Source organism: Hyla sarda, chromosome 1 (assembly GCF_029499605.1).
Source record: "Hyla sarda isolate aHylSar1 chromosome 1, aHylSar1.hap1, whole genome shotgun sequence".
In the NCBI taxonomy this organism is placed as follows: domain Eukaryota; kingdom Metazoa; phylum Chordata; class Amphibia; order Anura; family Hylidae; genus Hyla; species Hyla sarda.
Window position 1 is genome coordinate 577,632,836 of NC_079189.1, and position 25,231 is coordinate 577,658,066.

The 25,231-nt window shown below is 40.2% G+C and overlaps 1 protein-coding gene across 2 annotated transcripts in view; it reads left to right on the top strand.

Annotated features, from left to right (window-relative positions):
* WDR7 (WD repeat domain 7) overlaps positions 1-25,231 on the top strand; it is a 479,768-nt gene that overhangs the window by 264,453 nt on the left and 190,084 nt on the right. The gene's annotated exons all lie outside the window — the stretch shown is intronic.

Consider the following 25,231-nt stretch of genomic DNA (forward strand, 5'->3'; position numbering starts at 1 on the left):
GGCTTCTGTCCTTATAGCTCAGAGGCAGTGGCTGGGCAACATTTTGCCGTATCTTATGGTGTAAGGGAAGTGACAATCCATTGGACACCACAGTACGAGATCTAAAGCACCTCCATTGGCGGGAAGGTGGCCATTGACTTTAGAGTGCAGATGGCAGCCAATGCCTCATACTCGTATATTTTTTTTGTCACCCATTCCTCCTTACCCCCCTATTTTAAGCCCCTGTCTCCACCCCCCCTGCCCAGGCAATGACTGGGCAACATCTCACAGTATCATTGATGGAATGTTCTTCCAAGGATTGGTTCAAAGGAAGGGGGTAAGGCAAGGGTGAGTTCATGAAGGATCCAAGGGCATTGCCATATTTGCCTTGAACTTTCCATCAATAACACAGTGGTGGTCAAGGTTGTGTCATGTTGGCGCCCCTCTGACGGCTCGCTCTTTTAATTTCCAGCCCATGAAGTGGTGCAGATTAAATGGAGCGACGTGACATTTATAATCCCCCGGCGCAGGAGATATAAGTCTCTGCTGTTTGTTCTTATTCGCGTGGATTGATTGACAGCCGCTGATTGCCGTTCACATGTCATAACATCACTATGTGGGGGGATACAGTCCGAAGCCCGACTCAGAACCCTCCGTTGACTTTGACATTATTTTATGTAAACTAAATACTGGTGCAAAATTACATTGCAAAAGGGGAAAAAATGAAAAATAGTTGGGAAAAAAACTGCAGTTTTGCTAACATAATACCTTTTTAAAGTAAAACGGAATAACTTATATTACTTGGTGAGCTTTGGAACCAGCTTTGGGTTCTTCTTCTGGCAGAGTATGACAGAATAGGCGCAGACTGCAGGGCAATTGTGGTATTACACCAAACAGGGTGCCTCCAGCTGTTGGAAAATTACAACTCATAGCATGCCTAGACAGTCTTTGGCTGTTCGGGTATGCTGGGAGTTGTCGTTTTGCAACAGCTGGAGGGGCCCTGGTTGGGAAATACTGCAATGGTACATTTACACAGGTTGATCTTTTGCAAGTTTTCCCCAGCAGACCCCATCGAAGTCAACTAAATCTGCAGCGAAAAACTTCTGTGAACGTAACCTAATGTAAGAATAGCTTGAGTCTGCCAGAATGTTAGCCAATCTTTGTTCTGGCTCAAAGAGGAGGTTCCAGATAGAGCACCCCCCTCTATACCAGTGGCCTGCAAACTATGGACCTCCAGATGTTGCAAAATTGCAACTCCCAGCATGCCCGGACAGCCAAAGGCTGTCCGGGCATGCAGGGAGTTGCAGTTTTGCAACATCTGAAGGTCCACTCTTTGGAAACCACTGCTCTTTAATATCCTTATGCCCTAATATAACATATAGACATGGATTGTCTTCTTGACAAAGTCTCTAAAACTTGGTTATGTGATACATTTTTGAGCACCTCAACCACTATTTACATGAATTGTGTAGTGGGCACTTTAGCTACAAAGGGCCCCTGCGGCCTCTCCTGACATGTCTGCATTCGTAAACACGTGTTACCCATAAAATAGCAATTCTAGGTTCTCAACTGGAATTAGTAGACTAACACCAAAAAGCTTTCCTAGTGCCGCCATGAAACCTTGGACAACAGAGGGTGGTACCTTTCAGGGGCATACACAGAGGAAAATGACACCAATCATAGTGCCCCCCCCAATAGTGCTGGGTAATGCCATCATATTCCCTTTCCATGAAACTTATGCCAGTTCCCTTTTCCCTTGTTTGCCAACATTGCATGGTCCCTTTGCAGGTTCTTAAGTGTTTAACAATGATAAGTGTCTAATTGCAGGGGTCCGATCTCTGGGCCCCACAGCGATCTACAGAGTGGGCCCAAATCGTTGCTGCTGCATGGAGCCTTCTGCATGCATTCTCTATAGGAGCACTGGAGATATTCGGGCATCTTTGGTTTAGCCATAGATAATACATGTAGCGCATGCCGATGTAGTTTGGGGCCCCATTGTAGAGATCTCAAAGGGTCCGACCTCCATTGTAGGGAGATTCATTTTTAAATGCTGGATAGCCCCCTTTAGTTATCCACTGATTATTATTTATTTATTATTTTTATTTATTTATTTTTCTTCCACCGCTACCCAGTGCGTAGATATCGCTCTCCTGTCCTTTGGCCCCAGTCTTCTTCCGCATTCTGGGGCCTGACAGCTGAGCTTATAGCTGGCCGCAGTTATGTCCCGCCGGTTATATGCTAAGATAAATGAGATCTCCTGTTTGGAGCCTCCGTGTGCTAGCACAGGAGCGCGTCACGACGCCCGCCCGAAGCGGTGGCCTCCATGCCCCCTCCATATAGTTCTACGGGAGAGATGAAGATTGCCGAACGGCTCTCCCATAGAACTATATGGAGGGGGCTTGGCGGCCTCCGCTGCAGGCGGGGTCATGACGTGCTCCAAACAGGAGATCGTGAGGGACCCCAGCGCTCGGACCCCCCGCAATGTAAAACTTATCCGCTATCCCTTGGATAGGGGATAATTTTTTGAGCATGAGCCTTATCCTTTAAGTGTCATGTAACAGGCCTGGGTACCAGAAAGAAGGCCGGACATTGATGCGGCTGGGGCCTAAGGACAGGAGATCTGCACATCGGGGGATGTGAAGACGGTAGGGTCAGAGCATGTCCGGAACGTCCGGTCTTGTGTTCACCATGGACATGGTCAGGTATTTGGGGAATGAAGCCTCCGATAGGAAGCAATCAGGGCATCACAGGTAGTGTAGCTATATAGTATATTACACTTTATTAATCCTATGACTGATCGGTGTATGTGGCCGCCTGATACAATGAGCAGATACAGAAGGTGCATAGATAAGAGACCTGCCGCTGTGACACACGTACAGTCTGTGACTCATCCACTCACAATAAATCAATAATCCGCCGACAGCTTCTACGAAGTTATCTCATTCCAGCGCCTTGACTTGTAACGTATATATTATTGTACATGAATTAGGTTTGATGGGAGGGCTGTCCAGGAAGGATATGAGATCTTTCACATAGTAAGGAAAATAAAATTATACAGTAAATCTGCCTTTACCGTTTATAGATAAACTTATTCTATGTGTCAAATCTTGTAAATATTTATTCAGCATTTATCTTGTTCTGTAAGGCCCCATTCACACCGATTCCAAGTGGAATCTGACTTAAAGGGGTACTCCGCCCGTTGACATCTTATCCCCTATCCAAAGGATAGGGGATAAGATATCTGACCGTGGGGGTCCCTCCGCTGGGGTCCCCCGCAATCTCTGCTGCGGCACCCCAGACATCCGGTGCACAGAGCAAACTTCGCTCCATGCCGGATGACTGACGATGCGGAGGCTTGTCCCCTCAATGCAAGTCTATGGGAGGGGGCGTCACGCGACGCCCCCTTGTTTAGACTTGCGTTGAGGGGGCGTGACCGTGATGTCAGGAGCAGGACGTGGCTGTGATTTCACAAGCCTTCGGCACTGCACCTGACGCTCTAAACGAATGCCAGGTGCAGAAGGGAGATCGCGGGGGTCCCCAGTGGTTGGCTCCCTGCAATTAGACATCTTATACCCTAGCCTTTGGGTAGGGGATAAAATGTCTAGGGACTGAGTACCCCTTTAAGAATTCAGCTTAGACATTCCAGTGCATCAGCCTCCCATTGTTTTGAATGGGATTCTGCTGCACCGTGCAAAATTTCTATGGCAAATAATTCTGCTGAAATTCAAATTCCGGACTCCGCAGAAATAAGGAACATGTTCTTTCAGCGGAATCCACTCAGATATGCATTGCATTGCGTGCATGTTTGGGTGGTCCTAGCGCACTGAATGTCCACCCAGAATTTCTCCAGGCCAATATTCTGCCATGTGAATGGGCCCTTACACAGTTGCAGAATGTATTATACTCCAGAGCGGGATTGCTTTGACTTGTGTGGCCTTTACTTGTATCGTTGTTGACCACACGTCCTCTGTTCACACAGGAAGATGTGCAGCCACCAAGGATGGCTTTTAGGTTCGCACGATCCCAAAGATTGCTGGGTTATTTACACAGATCAATGATCGGCCCATCCAGCCAAAAATCAACCCAAGTGTATAATGCCCTCCAAGATCAGTGGGGTCTCAGGTATAGGCCGCCCCTCCCCCACACTGATAGTAAAGTGACGGCATGCTCTAATGGGTGCACTTTCACTTAAAAAAATTAAAATACCACTTAAAAGTGATCAACATCCTCTCCAACACCCCCTCCCCCATTACATCTATTACCCTCCATTACCTTATATATAAGGGCAAATACAAGGATGTTGCGCTCCTTCTATAAAATGAAATAACAGTGATTTAAAGCTCATTTATGGCCTCAGAATGGAATTGATTTGGCTTTCACTTTTAATTTTTCACGTCCTGACATTGAAAGAAGAAAGAAAAAAATGCTGCATTGTTAGTTGAATTGCATGTGCAGGAGAAAACCGCGACACTCACGTCTGACTTTATATTTTATTTTGTAGGTTCTGTAACTTTATTCGTTTCTGTGGGTCATTATTATTGTATCTGTGGGTCATTATTATTGTATCTGTGGGTCATTATTATTGTCCTATAAACATTGTATTGTTTATAGGACAATGGTAGGGGCAAAGGCAGTGGTTTCCGTCCTGCCCTGCAGTTGCAGAACTACACCTTCCAGCATGTCCTGTCAGCCGACCTTCCCTTTGAATATACATGTGTAGATAAACCAATCTAATATGATGTTTTTTTTGTTTTGCTTTTTATTTATTTATTTTTTATTATTATTATTTCTTTTTTTAAATAAGGATATAAAGGTAAAGGATCAATAGGACTGTCATCAGCGTAGTATGGCTGGTACTGACATCAGGCAACTGCCTTAAAGGGGTTATCCAGGAAAAAACTTTTTCTTATATATCAACTGGTTCCAGAAAGTTAAACAGATTTGCAAATTACTATATTAAAATTACTCTATTAAAAAATCTTAATCCTTTTAGTACTTATGAGATGCTGAAGTTGAGTTGTTCTTTTCTGTCTAAGTGCTCTCTGATGACACCTGCCTCAGGAACCGCCCAGTTTAGAAGCAAATCCCTGTAGCAAAGCTCTTCTACTCTGTGCAGTTCCCGAGACAAGCAGAGATGTCATCAGAGAGCACTGTTGCCAGACACAAAACAACCACTACAATGTGAGCGTGCTCAGCAACATCAATTAGAAAAGGGGTGCTGCTATACGTATCAAATGTAGTACAGTATCCAGAAAGAAAAAGAAACACGCAAAACAGCGCACACCCATAAATATCAAAAAGTACTCTTTATTAATACATGAATCAAAAAAACAGACAAGATTCTTAAAAACATTTAAAACAGGCATATAGCAGCCAAAGCACAAAACAGGGTGAGCCCCCTCAACAAAGGAACCCCACCCAGGGCACCTGCCTATTACAGTACATCAATATCGTCACTATGTCATACAAATAAGCTACCGCATAACACTATATTCATCACAACAGCCCATATACAACCTGTATTCTCATGTAGCAAGTAGTGGTGAAGTGACACAGGACGGTTAGTGGAGGTGTTACCAGGCAAGTGCCCCCCTAAAGACCCCACGCGTTCCGTTGCCCGTCAGCAACTTCCTCAGGGGTGTTGTGCTTCTATTTCCTTACATCTGTCTTATATATATTACATAATCAACTTAATTACAAAGGTCTGTTTGACCAGAAGGAGATACCTGTGAGTCTCTGTGGTTTCATGTCCGGACGTTGCCGCTCGATTCTACTTCCGGGTCTCCTACCCGAGCGCTGTCGCTCGCTTGTACTTCCGGATCCCACCCGTAGCTCCACATATCATCCACGCATGCACACTCCATACTACAGACTTCCGGATCACATCCGTAGCTCCAAACACCATCCACGCATGTGCACTCCATGCTGCAGACTTCATTGCTTGCGCTTGCGCATTGCGCTCCAGAATACACTCCGTCATTCATGCATTCTCGGGCTACGTCCTGACATACCCCTATGTGTATCACTTGTAGCTGTGCGCTCTAATACTATGGCCACAAGCTAATTCATCCATCCCCCTCACTATAAACCATAGTCTTTCACAAGAATGGTCCCTCAATAATATGTATTTCAATAAGCCGATCTTATATTATTCACATGGACATAAAAATACACATAGAAGACTTTATAGATAAATTTATTTAAAATCATTATCTTAAGCTAGTAGAAAGTATATACAAAATAGATAGCATACCATATAAACTCTGTATGATACAGCCAATTTTGGCGAAACCTATATATCTCTCATAGGGGACCATCCATAGATGTACATCAAATAGTCCATATTTAACACGACAAGTTTATACCTCATGAGGGACCATCCATAAATATACATCCCATAGTCCATATTTAACATACAAGTTTAGACCCTATATAAAGAGGGCCAGCTAATACCCCACACATCAGTATAAGAAATGATTATTAATATTGATATCCAGCATACAAGGGTAGCAACCCACGTGAACACACACATAAACATAAATATAACCATGGACATATATATAGAATGTCCTATCACCTAATCCACCTATGTGCACATCAGAACACACCTACATATATCTAAAATAAATAAATAATAATAAAATATATTATATAAATAGTAAATCGTTAGGTAGCAATATATATATATATATATCCATATCCCTAAATAATTTCATACAATATTCCCTAGATGAACTCATCATAATACATCCAAGTGATTATAACTCCCACTGAGTATAAATTAACATAAATATAAAATCACAAAAGTTGCATATAGTGTTAAAAAACAATAAAAATAAATATAAATTATAATTATAATTATTTTTATGTTTATATTTATATTTATATTTATTTTTATTGTTTTTTAACACTATATGCAACTTTTGTGATTTTATATTTATGTTAATTTATACTCAGTGGGAGTTATAATCACTTGGATGTATTATGATGAGTTCATCTAGGGAATATTGTATGAAATTATTTAGGGATATGGATATATATATTGCTACCTAATGATTTACTATTTATATAATATATTTTATTTTATTATTATTTATTTATTTTAGATATATGTAGGTGTGTTCTGATGTGCACATAGGTGGATTAGGTGATAGGACATTCTATATATATGTCCATGGTTATATTTATGTTTATGTGTGTGTTCACGTGGGTTGCTACCCTTGTATGCTGGATATCAATATTAATAATCATTTCTTATACTGATGTGTGGGGTATTAGCTGGCCCTCTTTATATAGGGTCTAAACTTGTATGTTAAATATGGACTATGTGATGTATATTTATGGATGGTCCCTCATGAAGTATAAACTTGTCGTGTTAAATATGGACTATGTGATGTACATCTATGGATGGTCCCCTATGAGAGATATATAGGTTTCGCCAAAATTGGCTGTATCATACAGAGTTTATATGGTATGCTATCTATTTTGTATATACTTTCTACTAGCTTAAGATAATGATTTTAAATAAATTTATCTATAAAGTCTTCTATGTGTATTTTTATGTCCATGTGAATAATATAAGATCGGCTTATTGAAATACATATTATTGAGGGACCATTCTTGTGAAAGACTATGGTTTATAGTGAGGGGAATGGATGAATTAGCTTGTGGCCATAGTATTAGAGCGCACAGCTACAAGTGATACACATAGGGGTATGTCAGGACGTAGCCCGAGAATGCATGAATGACGGAGTGTATTCTGGAGCGCAATGCGCAAGCGCAAGCAATGAAGTCTGCAGCATGGAGTGCGCATGCGTGGATGGTGTTTGGAGCTACGGATGTGATCCGGAAGTCTGTAGTATGGAGTGTGCATGCGTGGATGATATGTGGAGCTACGGGTGGGATCCGGAAGTACAAGCGAGCGACAGCGCTCGGGTAGGAGACCCGGAAGTAGAATCGAGCGGCAACGTCCGGACATGAAACCACAGAGACTCACAGGTATCTCCTTCTGGTCAAACAGACCTTTGTAATTAAGTTGATTATGTAATATATATAAGACAGATGTAAGGAAATAGAAGCACAACACCCCTGAGGAAGTTGCCGACGGGCAACGGAACGCGTGGGGTCTTTAGGGGGGCACTTGCCTGGTAACACCTCCACTAACCGTCCTGTGTCATTTCATCATTACTTGCTACATGACAATACAGGTTGTATATGGGCTGTTGTGATGAATATAGTGTTATGCGGTAGCTTATTTGTATGACATAGTGACGATATTGATGTACTGTAATAGGCATGTGCCCTGGGTGGGGTTCCTTTGTTGAGGGAGCTCACCCTGTTTTGTGCTTTGGCTGCTATAGGCCTGTTTTAAATGTTTTTAAGAATCTTATCTGTTTTTTTGATTCATGTATTAATAAAGAGTACTTTTTGATATTTATGGGTGTGCGCTGTTTTGCGTGTTTCTTTTTCTTTCTGGATACTAGACAGAAAACAACAACTCAACTTCAGCAGCTGATAATTATTGGAAGGATTAAAGGGGTATTCCAGGCCAAAACTTTTTTTTATATATCAACTGGCTCCGGAAAGTTAAACAGATTTGTAAATTACTTCTATTAAAAAAAATCTTAATCCTTCCAATAGTTATTAGCTTCTGAAGTTGAGTTCATAGGCGTGCGCAGCCTATTGCATTAGGGTATGCACCCTAAAGCACAAACTCACGCAGCGTCGCACGCGTGTGTGTGATATATATATACACACACACACACACTCTCTTGCTTGCATGCACACATACATAAACATACCTACACTCATAAATATCAATACAAACAAAATGAAAAACTTTATTAAAACTTTTTTTGGGATTGGAGGCTTTTTTTGGGATTGGACGCTCCATTATACATACACTGTACAGCAATCATACCTCCATTATACATACACTGTGACTGTACAGCAATCATACATCCAATCCATTAATAATGGATTGGATGTATGATTGCTGTACAGTCACAGACAGTGTATGTATAATGGAGGTATGATTGCTGTACAGTGTATGTATAATGGCGGTATGATTGCTGTACAGTGTAAGTATAATGGATGTATGATTGCTGTACAGTGTATGTATAATGGATGTATGATTGCTGTACAGTGTATGTATAATGGATGTATGATTGCTGTACAGTGTATGTATAATAGTGGTATGCTTGCTGTACAGTGTATGTATAATGGAGGTATGATTGCTGTACAGTGTATGTATAATGGATGTATGATTGCTGTACAGTGTATGTATAATGGATGTATGATTGCTGTACAGTGTATGTATAATGGAGGTATGCTTGCTGTACAGTGTATGTATAATAGTGGTATGCTTGCTTTACAGTGTATGTATAATAGTGGTATGCTTGCTGTACAGTGTATGTATAATGGCGATATGATTGCTGTACAGTGTATGTATAATGGTGGTATGCTTGCTGTACAGTGTATGTATAATGGAGGTATGATTGCTGTACAGTGTATGTATAATGGAGGTATGATTGCTGTACAGTGTATGTATAATGGATGTATGCTTGCTGTACAGTGTATGTATAATGGTGGTATGATTGCTGTACAGTGTATGTATAATGGAGGTATGATTGCTGTACAGTGTATGTATAATGGAGGTATGATTGCTGTACAGTGTATGTATAATGGAGGTATGATTGCTGTACAGTGTATGTATAATGGAGGTATGATTGCTGTACAGTGTATGTATAATGGAGGTATGCTTGCTGTACAGTGTATGTATAATGGAGGTATGATTGCTGTACAGTGTATGTATAATGGATGTATGATTGCTGTACAGTGTATGTATAATAGTGGTATGCTTGCTGTACAGTGTATGTATAATGGAGGTATGATTGCTGTACAGTGTATGTATAATGGATGTATGATTGCTGTACAGTGTATGTATAATGGATGTATGATTGCTGTACAGTGTATGTATAATGGAGGTATGCTTGCTGTACAGTGTATGTATAATAGTGGTATGCTTGCTTTACAGTGTATGTATAATAGTGGTATGCTTGCTGTACAGTGTATGTATAATGGCGATATGATTGCTGTACAGTGTATGTATAATGGTGGTATGCTTGCTGTACAGTGTATGTATAATGGAGGTATGATTGCTGTACAGTGTATGTATAATGGAGGTATGATTGCTGTACAGTGTATGTACAATGGATGTATGCTTGCTGTACAGTGTATGTATAATGGTGGTATGATTGCTGTACAGTGTATGTATAATGGAGGTATGATTGCTGTACAGTGTATGTATAATGGAGGTATGATTGCTGTACAGTGTATGTATAATGGAGGTATGATTGCTGTACAGTGTATGTATAATGGAGGTATGATTGCTGTACAGTGTATGTATAATAGTGGTATGCTTGCTGTACAGTGTATGTATAATGGAGGTATGATTGCTGTACAGTGTATGTATAATGGAGGTATGATTGCTGTACAGTGTATGTATAATGGTGGTATGCTTGCTGTACAGTGTATGTATAATGGCGGTATGCTTGCTGTACAGTGTATGTAGAATGGATGTATGCTTGCTGTACAGTGTATGTATAATGGATGTATGCTTGCTGTACAGTGTATGTATAATGGATGTATGATTGCTGTACAGTGTATGTATAATGGTGGTATGCTTGCTGTACAGTGTATGTATAATGGAGGTATGATTGCTGTACAGTGTATGTATAATGGAGGTATGATTGCTGTACAGTCACAGTGTATGTATAATGGAGGTATGATTGCTGTACAGTGTATGTATAATGAATGTATGATTGCTGTACAGTGTATGTATAATGGATGTATGCTTGCTGTACAGTGTATGTATAATGGAGGTATGATTGCTGTACAGTGTATGTATAATGGATGTATGCTTGCTGTACAGTGTATGTATAATGGATGTATGATTGCTGTACAGTGTATGTATAATGGAAGTATGCTTGCTGTACAGTGTATGTATAATGGAGGTATGATTGCTGTAAAGTGTATGTAAAATGGAGGTATGATTGCTGTACAGTGTATGTATAATGGATGTATGCTTGCTGTACAGTGTATGTATAATGGTGGTATGCTTGCTGTACAGTGTATGTATAATGGCGGTATGCTTGCTGTACAGTGTATGTAGAATGGGTGTATGCTTGCTGTACAGTGTATGTAGAATGGATGTATGCTTGCTGTACAGTGTATGTATAATGGAGGTATGATTGCTGTACAGTGTATGTATAATGGAGGTATGATTGCTGTACAGTCACAGTGTATGTATAATGGAGGTATGATTGCTGTACAGTGTATGTATAATGGATGTATGATTGCTGTACAGTGTATGCATAACGGAGGTATGATTGCTGTACAGTGTATGCATAACGGAGGTATGATTGCTGTACAGTGTATGTATAATGGAGGTATGATTGCTGTACAGTGTATGTATAATGGAGGTATGATTGCTGTACAGTGTATGTATAATGGTGGTATGATTGCTGTACAGTGTATGTATAATGGATGTATGCTTGCTGTACAGTGTATGTATAATGGAGGTATGATTGCTGTACAGTGTATGTATAATGGATGTATGATTGCTGTACAGTGTATGTATAATGGTGGTATGATTGCTGTACAGTGTATGTATAATGGAGGTATGATTGCTGTACAGTGTATGTATAATGGATGTATGCTTGCTGTACAGTGTATGTATAATGGAGGTATGATTGCTGTACAGTGTATGTATAATGGAGGTATGATTGCTGTACAGTGTATGTATAATGAAGGTATGCTTGCTGTACAGTGTATGTATAATGGAGGTATGATTGCTGTACAGTATATGTATAATGGAGGTATGATTGCTGTACAGTGTATGTATAATGGAGGTATGCTTGCTGTACAGTGTATGTATAATGGAGGTATGATTGCTGTACAGTGTATGTATAATGGATGTATGATTGCTGTACAGTGTATGTATAATGGAGGTATGATTGCTGTACAGTGTAAGTATAATGGAGGTATGATTGCTGTACAGTGTATGTATAATGGAGGTATGATTGCTGTACAGTGTATGTATAATGGAGGTATGCTTGCTGTACAGTGTATGTATAATGGAGGTATGATTGCTGTACAGTATATGTATAATGGAGGTATGATTGATTGCTGTACAGTGTATGTATAATGGAGGTATGCTTGCTGTACAGTGTATGTATAATGGAGGTATGATTGCTGTACAGTGTATGTATAATGGATGTATGATTGCTGTACAGTGTATGTATAATGGAGGTATGATTGCTGTACAGTGTATGTATAATGGATGTATGATTGCTGTACAGTGTATGTATAATGGAGGTATGATTGCTGTACAGTGTAAGTATAATGGAGGTATGATTGCTGTACAGTGTATGTATAATGGAAGTATGATTGCTGTACAGTGTATGTATAATGGACAGGGCCGTCTTTAATTTTGATTGGACCCTGGGCAAGCAATTTTTTTTGGTCCCCCATCCCACACACACTCGGGATCAGTACAGGATCAGTAATGTAATGTATGTACACAGTGACCTCACCAGCAGAATAGTGAGTACAGCTCTGGAGTATAATACAGGATATAACTCAGGATCAGTACAGGATAAGTAATGTAATGTATGTACACAGTGATCTCACCAGCAGAATAGTGAGTACAGCTCTGGAGTATAATACAGGATATAACTCAGGATCAGATTACATTCACATTATATAATAAATCCCCCCCACACTATATAATAAATCCCCCCTCACATTATATAATAAATCCCCCCCACCCCCACACTATATAATAAATCCCCCCTCACATTATATAATAAATCCCCCCCACCCCCACACTATATAATAAATCCCCCCTCACATTATATAATAAATCCCCCCACCCCCTCACATTATATAATAAATCCCCCACCCCCACACTATATAATAAATCCCCCCTCACATTATATAATAAATCCCCCCCACACTATATAATAAATCCCCCCTCACATTATATAATAAATCCCCCCCCCCCACCCCCACACTATATAATAAATCCCCCCTCACATTATATAATAAATCCCCCCCACCCCCACACTATATAATAAATCCCCCCTCACATTATATAATAAATCCCCCCCACCCCCACACTATATAATAAATCCCCCCTCACATTATATAATAAATCCCCCACACACACACACTATATAATAAATACCCCCCCCACACACACTATATAATAAATCCCCCCCACACTATATAATAAATCCCCCCTCACATTATATAATAAATCCCCCCCACCCCCACACTATATAATAAATCCCCCCTCACATTATATAATAAATCCCCCCACCCCCACACTATATAATAAATCCACCCTCACATTATATAATAAATCCCCCCCACCCCCACACTATATAATAAATCCCCCCTCACATTATATAATAAATCCCCCCCACCCCCTCACATTATATAATAAATCCCCCCTCACATTATATAATAAATCCCCCCACCCCCACACTATATAATAAATCCCTCCTCACATTATATAATAAATCCCCCCTCACATTATATAATAAATCCCCCCCACACTATATAATAAATCCCCCCTCACACTATATAATAAATCCCCCCACACTATATAATAAATCCCCCCTCACATTATATAATAAATCCCCCACACACACACTATATAATAAATACCCCCCCCACACACACACACACTATATAATAAATCCCCCCCACACTATATAATAAATCCCCCCTCACATTATATGATAAATCCCCCCCACCCCCACACTATATAATAAATCCCCCCTCACATTATATAATAAATCCCCCCCACACTATATAATAAATCCCCCCTCACATTATATAATAAATCCCCCCCACCCCCACACTATATAATAAATCCCCCCTCACATTATATAATAAATACCCCCACACTATATAATAAATCCCCCCTCACATTATATAATAAATCCCCCCCACACTATATAATAAATCCCCCCTCACATTATATAATAAATCCCCCCACCCCCACACTATATAATAAATACCCCCTCACATTATATAATAAATCCCCCCACCCCCACACTATATAATAAATCCACCCTCACATTATATATTAAATCCCCCCACCCCCACACTATATAATAAATCCCCCCTCACATTATATAATAAATCCCCCCCACCCCCTCACATTATATAATAAATCCCCCCTCACATTATATAATAAATCCCCCCCACCCCCACACTATATAATAAATCCCCCCTCACATTATATAATAAATCCCCCCACCCCCTCACATTATATAATAAATCCCCCCTCACATTATATAATAAATCCCCCCACCCCCACACTATATAATAAATCCCCCCTCACATTATATAATAAATCCCCCCCCACCCCCACACTATATAATAAATCCCCCCTCACATTATATAATAAATCCCCCCCCACCCCCACACTATATAATAAATCCCCCCTCACACTATATAATAAATCCCCCCTCACATTATATAATAAATCCCCCCCACACTATATAATAAATCCCCCCTCACATTATATAATAAATCCCCCCCACCCCCACACTATATAATAAATCCCCCCTCACATTATATAATAAATACCCCCACACTATATAATAAATCCCCCCTCACATTATATAATAAATCCCCCCCACACTATATAATAAATCCCCCCTCACATTATATAATAAATCCCCCCACCCCCACACTATATAATAAATCCACCCTCACATTATATATTAAATCCCCCCACCCCCACACTATATAATAAATCCCCCCTCACATTATATAATAAATCCCCCCCACCCCCTCACATTATATAATAAATCCCCCCTCACATTATATAATAAATCCCCCCCACCCCCACACTATATAATAAATCCCCCCTCACATTATATAATAAATCCCCCCACCCCCTCACATTATATAATAAATCCCCCCTCACATTATATAATAAATCCCCCCACCCCCACACTATATAATAAATCCCCCCTCACATTATATAATAAATCCCCCCCCACCCCCACACTATATAATAAATCCCCCCTCACATTATATAATAAATCCCCCCCACCCCCACACTATATAATAAATCCCCCCTCACACTATATAATAAATCCCCCCACACTATATAATAAATCCCCCCTCACATTATATAATAAATCCCCCACACACACACTATATAATAAATACCCCCCCCACACACACACACACTATATAATAAATCCCCCCACACTATATAATAAATCCCCCCTCACATTATATAATAAATCCCCCCCACCCCCACACTATATAATAAATCCCCCCTCACATTATATAATAAATCCCCCCCACACTATATAATAAATCCCCCCTCACATTATATAATAAATCCCCCCCACCCCCACACTATATAATAAATCCCCCCTCACATTATATAATAAATACCCCCACACTATATAATAAATCCCCCCTCACATTATATAATAAATCCCCCCCACCCCACACACACACACACACACACACACACACGCACACTATATAATAAATACCCCCCCCCCCCCCCCCCCCACACACACACACACACACACACACACATTATACATACTCACATATCCGGCGGTGGGTCCCCTGCTGCGGCCTGGATCCTGGAAGCGGCCGTGTGGGGACTGAGAGGAGCGGTAGATTCTCTCTGCTCCGCTCCTCTCTATGATGCCGCCCGTGACGTCGCACGTCACGTGACCATCTCCCAGACAGCCATTGCGGTACTGGCTGCCTGGGGATGAGTGACGACGACGGCGGCGGCGAACATAAAAAGGTAGCGTGCGGCGCAAACCCGCCACCCTCCCACTAACATTTTGGCCTGGGCACACCCGGCACACCCTGTGCGCATGCCTATGGTTGAGTTGCTGTTTTCTGTCTAACTGCTCTCTGATGACTCGCGTCCCGGGAGCTGTGCAGTTCCTATGGGGATATTCTCCCATCATGCACAGCTCCCGGGACATGACATCATCATTGAGCAGTTAGACAGAAAACTTCAGAAGCTAATAACTATTGGAAGGATTAAGATTTTTTAATAGAAGTAATTTACAAATCTGTTTTACTTTGTGGAGCCAGTTGATTTATATATATATATATATATATATATATATATATATATATAAAAGTTTTTCCCTGGAATACCCCTTTAACAACAAAACATCAGGGCAGTCCCTGGTGGCTTCTGCCTACCACACTGATCTTGATGGATAGATCCCTCCTTATACCCAAACTAGAAGAGATCAATCAATCAAAGTCAGTGTGTGTGGGGGTGAGTATTGTCCGTCCCAATGACCCAATGACTTCATACAGCCTAATGACAGGTTTCCTTTAAAGGGGTACTCCACTGCCCAAGCTGCGGGGGTCGTGCGTCAAATTACATGCCCCTCGTAACGCCACGCCACACCCCCTCAATGCAAGTCTATGGGAGGGAGCGTGGCTCTGCCACGCTCCCTCCCATAGACTTGCATTGAGGGGGCATTGTGTGACGTCATGAGGGGCGTGGCCATGACTTCACGACCCCCAGCAGCCCACACCCAGCTTTCGGAACAAAATGTTCTGAACGTTGGGGCAGTGAAGTACCCCTTTTACAAAAAGGGGCCGACCGCCACACATTAATTTTTGTTATTTATTATTTCTTTTTGAAGTCTGGAGTCTGAATTCATTTTACTGTCTGGTGTGAAGTTACTAATCTATTTAGGGGTCTCGTCTGGCGTCATCAAGATATACTTCGATTTAGCACTCGGCAGTGCTCGCCTATCTTTGTTCATTCAAACAAACCAGAGAATATATGAGCGCCATTCATGTGAAGGTGTGAAAACAGGTTGTAGTCGTGCTTTTATATCTGCGTTTTTGTAGTGGACGGCCTAAATCTGCATAGGAGCCGTATACAGGAGAGGCTGGGAGATTTGTATGGAAACTAATAACATAGTGGCTTAAAGGGGTATTCCAGGCAAAAACTTTTTTTTATATATCAACTGGCTCCGGAAAGTTAAACAGATTTGTAAATTACTTCTATTAAAAAATCTTAATCCTTCCAATAGTTATTAGCTTCTGAAGTTTTCTGTCTAACTGCTCAATGATGATGTCACGTCCCGGGAGCTGTGCATGATGGGAAAATATCCCCTTAGGAGCTGGACAGCTCCCGGGATGTGAGTCATCAGAAAGCAGTTAGACAGAAAACAGCAACTCAACTTCAGAAGCTAATAACTATTGGAAGGATTAAGATTTTTTAATAGAAGTAATTTACAAATCTGTTTAACTTTCCGGAGCCAGTTGATATATATAAAAAAAGTTTTTGCCTGGAAGACCCCTTTAATTTCTTAATGTATTGCAGCATTTAAAAAGTATGCTGGACTTAAAGGGGTACTCCGGTGGAAAACATTTATTTATTTTTTTACATCAACTGGTACCAGAAAGTTAAACAGATTTGTAAATTATTTCTATTAAAAAATCTTTACCCTTCCAGTACTTTTTAGCAGCTGTATGCTACAGAGGAAATTATTTTCTTTTTGAATTTCTTTTTTTTTGTCTTGTCCACAGTGCTCTCTGCTGAACACCTGATGCCCATATCAGGAACTGTCCAGAGCAGCCTAGGTTTGCTATGGGGATTTTCTCCTGCTCTGAACAGTTCCTGATACCAGCAGAGAGCACTGTGGACAAGACAAAAAAGAAATTCAAAAAGAAAAGAATTTCCTCTGTAGCATACAGCTGCTAAAAAGTACTGGAAGGGTAAAGATTTTTTAATAGAAGTAATTTACAAATCTGTTTAACTTTCTGGCACCATGTTTTCCATCGGAGTACCGCTTTAATGGGGTATTCCCATCTTAGCATGTTAGGATATAGGATTACATGTTGATCGGTGGGGTTCTGACTGCTGGAACATGCACTGATCCATAGAATGGAGGTAAAATGTTCCTGCAAATAAGTGGAGCACATCGCACATGCATGGCCAGCTCTCCATTCATTCTGTATGGGACCTCCAAACATTGTGAGGTCGGACCCCCACTGATCAGCATGTCCCCTATCCCCCCTATTCTGTGAAAAAAATAAATTTAAAAAGAAATATAAATATATTTAAAAAAAATTATCAGCACACGGTGATACACAATAAAACATGAAATTTAGTCCATGTTGTCAACAAGCCATAGATAGATACATGAAAGCGATGGCGCAGCACTCCTAATGTGACAAAAAAATGTGGATTAATTGTCTCACATCACAGCAATGATTTGTCCTACCATAGGACTATTTTCAAGATGGGACCTGGATGAGTAGTGCTGCAATTTACTGTTGTGTGTGTGTGTGTGTGTGTGTGTGTGTGTGTATATATATATATATATATATATATATATATATATATATATATATGTATAGTGATCCCTCAACCTACAATGGCCTCAACATACAATAGTTTCAACATACAATGGTCTTTTCTGGACCCTTGTAACTTGAAACCAGACTCAACATACAATGCTACAGACAGTCCAGATCTGTGAAACGTGTCAATGGCCGGAAGAACCGACCAATCAGAATGGGCAATTTACTGGTAAAACCCCTGTATTACTGAAGTGCATGCACTGACTGTCTGGTAGCGCCCCCTACAGTACAGGGAGGTATTACATATTCTGTACACTTTACCTGTACCAGGGTTACCTGCTCCTTTGGACACCAGGTTAGGGCGACTCCATGTTACTTTTTTTAGGACATTGCCTGTACTGTACAGGACCCCCAAGAAGCTCCTGTCCTACATAGACCGGTGTTTCCCAAGCAAGGTGCCCCCAGCTGCTGCAAAACTACAACTCCCAGCATGCCCAGACAGCCTTTGGCTGTCTGGGCATGCTGGGAGTTGTAGTTTTGCAACAGCTGGAGGCACCCTGGTTGGGAAACACTGACATAGACAGTGATTACAGCTCCCAGCAGATCTTTCTTACTTTTATATGTAAGGATTTGCTTTATCTCTATTAGTTATCTACTTATTTTTCTTTAATCCTCACTTTTTCCTATTTTTGGATGACATTTTGGTGGCTTCAGAACCAATTACCAGGTTTCCATAGAGTGATTGTCTCAACATACAATGGTTTCAACATACAATGGTCGTCCTGGAACCAATTAATATTGTAACTTGAGGGACCACTGTGTATGTATATATATATATATATATATATATATATATATCATAAAATGTTTCAGTATCTTGTAATACCTTTCTTATTGGACTAACAGCATTTTGTAGAGAAGCTTTCGGGATTCCTCCCTTTATCAAGTCCAAAGCAAATCTAAGCTCACAAGGGGAAGACACAGGTTACATCTCACAAATATGCAGGGCATCACTGGACTAATACGGCTACTCAAATTTACTATATATATATATATATATATATATATATATATATATATATACCTTTTTATTATCTATTATTTTATTATTTAAAGTCTGCACAAAAAATAAATTGCAGGAGGTCTTGTAAAGATGACAAACAAGGTGTTCTCACCCATGTTACTCCCCTGCTGCTGTGTCCACTCTTACGGTTCCCTTAGTCCTCTCACCTCAACATAATTAATTTTATAATAAATGTTAAATATCTCTACACTTGTCTTAACCCACAAAAAACATTTATATAGACAAAATATCACAGGAACATGATGCTTTGGGGAAAAAATGCAAGCAGACAAGAATGAAAAAAAAAAAAAAAAAAAAAAATATATATATATATATATACATATATATATATATATATATATATATATATATATATATATTGCCCCTTAAAGGAGTTCTCTTAGCTAAAACTTTTAACCCCCACTGTGCCCGGGCTGTAAAACTATACATAATAACCTTTCACTTACCTGCCTACGATCCCCCGTTGTTCCGATATCGCCGTCCCGTTCTCCGGTCCCGGTCACTTCCACTTCCTGCGGGTCGGTGACTTCACTCTGCGCTCAGCCTATCAGCAGGGACATTGCTGCGGCCGTGGATAGGCTGAGCGCAGAGTGAAGTCACCAACCCGCAGGAAGTGGAAGTGACCGGGACCGGAGAACGGGACGGCGATATCGGAACAACGGGGGATCGTAGGCAGGTAAGTGAAAGGTTATTATGTATAGTTTTACAGCCCGGGCACAGCGGGGGTTAAAAGTTTTAGCTTAGAGAACTCCTTTAAAGGGTTTCGGCTGTCCATAGAATAGGTGATAAGTATCTGATTGGCGGGGATCTACTTGGGGTCTCTTGTACCCTGATCGAATGGAACTGCACATGCTCGGACGGGCTATGAGTCTTCTGAATAAAGCTGGGGAGATAACCACTTTAAGGCCAAAAAAATCCCTCTGTCCTTAAGGGGTTAATGAATTGGTTGGAGACAAGACACAAGTTGTCACTTTAATGTAGTTCTGCACTCATACCTCATCCCCTATCTCTAGAAACATGTCCAGATATGAAGAGAAAGGGATGGGGGTCACAAACTTTTTTGCATGTAAAAGACATTCTGTTGGTAACTACCACAATTGATGTTCTAGCACAATACTAAACCGGTGTGGGTTTTTATCAATTACAGGCAGATTGAATTCCTTCTGCGTTGTCACCTTGGCCGCCTACTTTACAGCTCAGCAGAGCCATCCTTCTTCCCTCCCTTGTCTCACTCGTTGCTATTCTCCAGCACCGTAACACTTTTCTTTATATCGCCAACGTCCATTTCCTGTGGAATATTCCTCCCCAGAGGACGCCGCATTGTAAAATATGTAGGGACTGTGTAAATAAATAAAACATAAGCCAGCATTCCTTCAGCCCATCACCCCGGCTACGTTATTACAACCCTTTAATAATCCTTACACGGCCAGATTGATATAACTGGTACCCGGCCCAGTGCCCCTGCGGTTAACTTTACCCTACGTCCTCCTTCAGCCTTTTCACTTTTGCAGATTCTAGCATCTCGCAGTAAAGGATAAAACCCCCTCGTATTAACCCGCAGCTGTTAAGGCAGGTTAATGCAGTTGTTGGCCGGTGTAGCAGAGCTGATGCGTATTGGAAAATATACATTAGCCGAGCCCCCACTTGTCCTGTAGCAGATAATGGACTGAGAGGTTAAAAGCGGGCAGTGCGCTGCTGGGATCGGCGGAGGTTTTTTTTTTCCGCGGGGCTAATTACCTCGTTCCTTGGCGGACTCTAATGTGACATGTTTATTGCCTTAACTAACAACTCATTAGGTCCCTTGATGTTTTTGTCAATATTAATTCCTTCATTTAAGCCAAGTCAAAGTTTAAACAAAGATGTCCAGACTGAGAAGTGCGCAGAATTTTCTGCAGATCCTTAACGCAATTCCAGTCCCGAGACAGACCACTCTCTGCAAATGCCAAGACATTTAAAATGGTCGACCCCGCGGGCCTGCCAGCGTTGACTGCGGCCCGTAATCTGATGTACTATAACGCCTGACATTTCAGGACTCGCCCGATCATCTCTTATCTGCATGGCAATAATGGACAATCACTTCCTCAATATCTTCTTCCTGAGAGACATCAGACGCTGATATAGATGAGGTTGATATGTGTCTTTCTCATATTGGCCTCTCTGTTAATATAGGTCTCTGTTCACACTATCATCGGGGGCTTCATTAGGAACCTCCATCTGCAGTTCCATCTATGCAAACTCTTGGCATGTGTTGACTAAGCCCACCGGATTGGGTCTAGCAACCAACTAATGTGTATGAAGGCCTCCCGAGATGATGTCGGGGGAGAGAATGATCAAGCATCTTGGATTTCAACTGCTCAATCCTTCTTATCTCAGGGAGATGAACACTTGTCCAAGTCGAGCATCCATGTGTAGGGTGGAATCAGGAGAAAGCGTTTCCATGTGTATTTTCTACCTTTAGACTGTGTTCACAGCTTTCATTCAGAGCCACCATTGGTAGTTCTGTCAAATTTGATGAACTACACACAAACCATGTGCAGTCTGAAGAAGGTGCGGAAGCAAGGGCTTCTTCACATTAGCCTTATAGATATGAGATAAATAGATGGATGGATGGATAGATAGATATGAGATAGATAGATAGATAGATATGAGATAGATAGATATGAGATAGATAGATATGAGATAGATAGATATGAGATAGATAGATATGAGATAGATAGATAGATATGAGATAGATAGATAGATATGAGATAGATAGATAGATAGATAGATATGAGATAGATAGATAGATATGAGATATAGATAGATATGAGATAGATAGATAGATAGATATGAGATAGATAGATATGAGATAGATAGATAGATATGAGATAGATAGATAGATATGAGATAGATAGATAGATATGAGATAGATAGATAGATATGAGATAGATATGAGATAGATATGAGATAGATATGAGATAGATAGATAGATATGAGATAGATAGATAGATATGAGATAGATAGATATCCAAAAAATAGCTGCAGCACTCGGGATTAGAAACGTAACAAAAGGTGTTTATTCCATATCAATACAGCAAGCTTGCTGTATTGATATGGAATAAACACCTTGTGTTACGTTTATAATCCCGAGTGCTGCAGCTATTTTTTGGATGTGTGACGTGGGACCTTTTTTTTTGCTGCCTGCACCACCTGCACTTTGAATTGGGCGCTGCTCCACAAATCTGTTTTGCTAGATAGATAGATAGATATGAGATAGATAGATAGATATGAGATAGATAGATACATAGATAGATATGAGATAGATATGAGATATATAGATAGATATGAGATAGATATGAGATAGATAGAGAGATAGATATATAGATATGAGATAGATAGATATGAGATAGATAGGAGATAGTTAGATGTGAAATAGATAGATATATAGACATGAGATAGATTGATAGATATGAAATAGATAGATACATAGATATATAGACATGAGATAGATTGATAGATATGAAATAGATAGATATGAGATATATAGACATGAGATAGATTGATAGATATGAGATAGATAGGAGATAGTTAGATATGAAATAGATAGATATGAGATACATATGAGATAGATAGATAGATAGATATGAGATGGATAGATAGATATGAGATAGATAGATATGAGATAGATAGATATGAGATAGATAGATATGAGATAGATGGATAGATATGATAGATAGAGAACAAGGAAGATAGAGAGATAGATAATGTTCCAGGAGAGCAGCACAACCAAACGTAGAATAAATTGAGATAAGCTGTACGGGAACCTTGGTCAATGGATCCACTCACATAAAAATCCAGGAAACAGCAGCACACAAAAGGAATTTGTGTCAAAAAAGTGGAAGTTTATTCCATATAACCAGTGAAACAAGTAAGAGCAACGTTTCTGTGACCTCTCGTCACCGTTTTCAAGCTTGAGAACGGTGACGAGAGGTCACAGAAACGTTGCTCTTACTTGTTTCACTGGTTATATGGAATAAACTTCCACTTTTTTGACACAAATTCCTTTTTTTGTGCTGCTGTTTTCTGGATTTTTAGATGGATAGATATGAGATAGTTATGAGATAGATAGATTTGAGATATATAGATAGAAATGAGATAGATAGATAGATATGAGATAGATAGATATGAGATAGATAGATATGAGATAAATGATAGATAGATATGAGATAGTTATGATATACATAGATAGATATGAGATAGATAGATATGAGATAGATAGATATGATATTAGATAGATATGAGATAGTTATGATATACATAGATAGATATGAGATAGATAGATATGATATTAGATAGATAGATATATATGAGATAGATAGATATGTTATTTTCTGTACAGTGCTGCTATAAATCTTGCTGGTAACCATCTTGGAGGCTTCTTCAGGTCTGATGCCAGTGTTCTGCTGTCTGTAGTCTGTGAAGGGTTTTAATTTGTTGCTCCATTTATCAACACATATAAATATGAAGCCGCTTATTACTAATTCATTGTCCTCGCTGCAGTCATATGAATCACGATGCATTTCAGCACAATTGGAGTCAGTGTAATAAGTGATCCCATATGAACACAGTAGTAATTTATCTATTCATTATAGTGTATTCTGCCTGTTACCTTGTTGCCTGCACTTCCAATAACCTCCTCAGTTGTTTGTCCTCTGCACGCAAACACATGTACACACAAACATGTACACACATGTACACACACATACACGTACACACACACATGTACACAAACATGTACACACACGTACACATGTACACACACATACATACACATACACGTAGATACACGTACACACAAACATGTACACACACACATGTACACAAACATGTACACACACACACATGTACACACACGTACACATGTACACACACATACACGTAGATACACGTACACACAAACATGTACACACACACATGTACACACACGTACACACACATACACGTAGATACACGTACACACAAACATGTACACACACGTACACATGTACACACACATACACATACACGTAGATACACGTACACACAAACATGTACACACACGTACACATGTACACACACATACACATACACGTAGATACACGTACACACAAACATGTACACAAACATGTACACACACATGTACACACACACATGTACACACACACATGTACACACATACACACACACACATGTACACACATACACACACACATGTACACACATACACACACACACATGTACACACACACACGTACACACACACACGTACACACACACACGTACACACATGTACACACACACACACACACACACGTACATACACGTACACATATACACAAACACACACATATATGGCATGGTTTCCCTGTGGCAACAATACAGGTTTTCTAAGCCATATTGAACAATTCAGTGCACTGTTGAGTGGCTCAGACCTGGAGCGTTATTCATTCTCCCTGGCTTGTCCTGGTTACTATTGATTTTTCAGGCTTTATTTTGGAGGATGCAGAAGGATCTCCATGTGACTGTGCAGGAGGATTGCAGCAATGTGTATTTGCATTGTTGAGTTGTAGATTCACTTCTGGAGAATATTGGTCTCGGTAAAAAACATTATTGACAGTATAATAAAAATCAATATCAATTCAAGATCTCTGCTTGCTGTCATTCAATAAGAACCTTTTACTTCCTGTGGATAACTATCTGCCTTGGCCATGTGATGGGTGCCGGGCTTCTTACTATACAGGTATCGGAGCC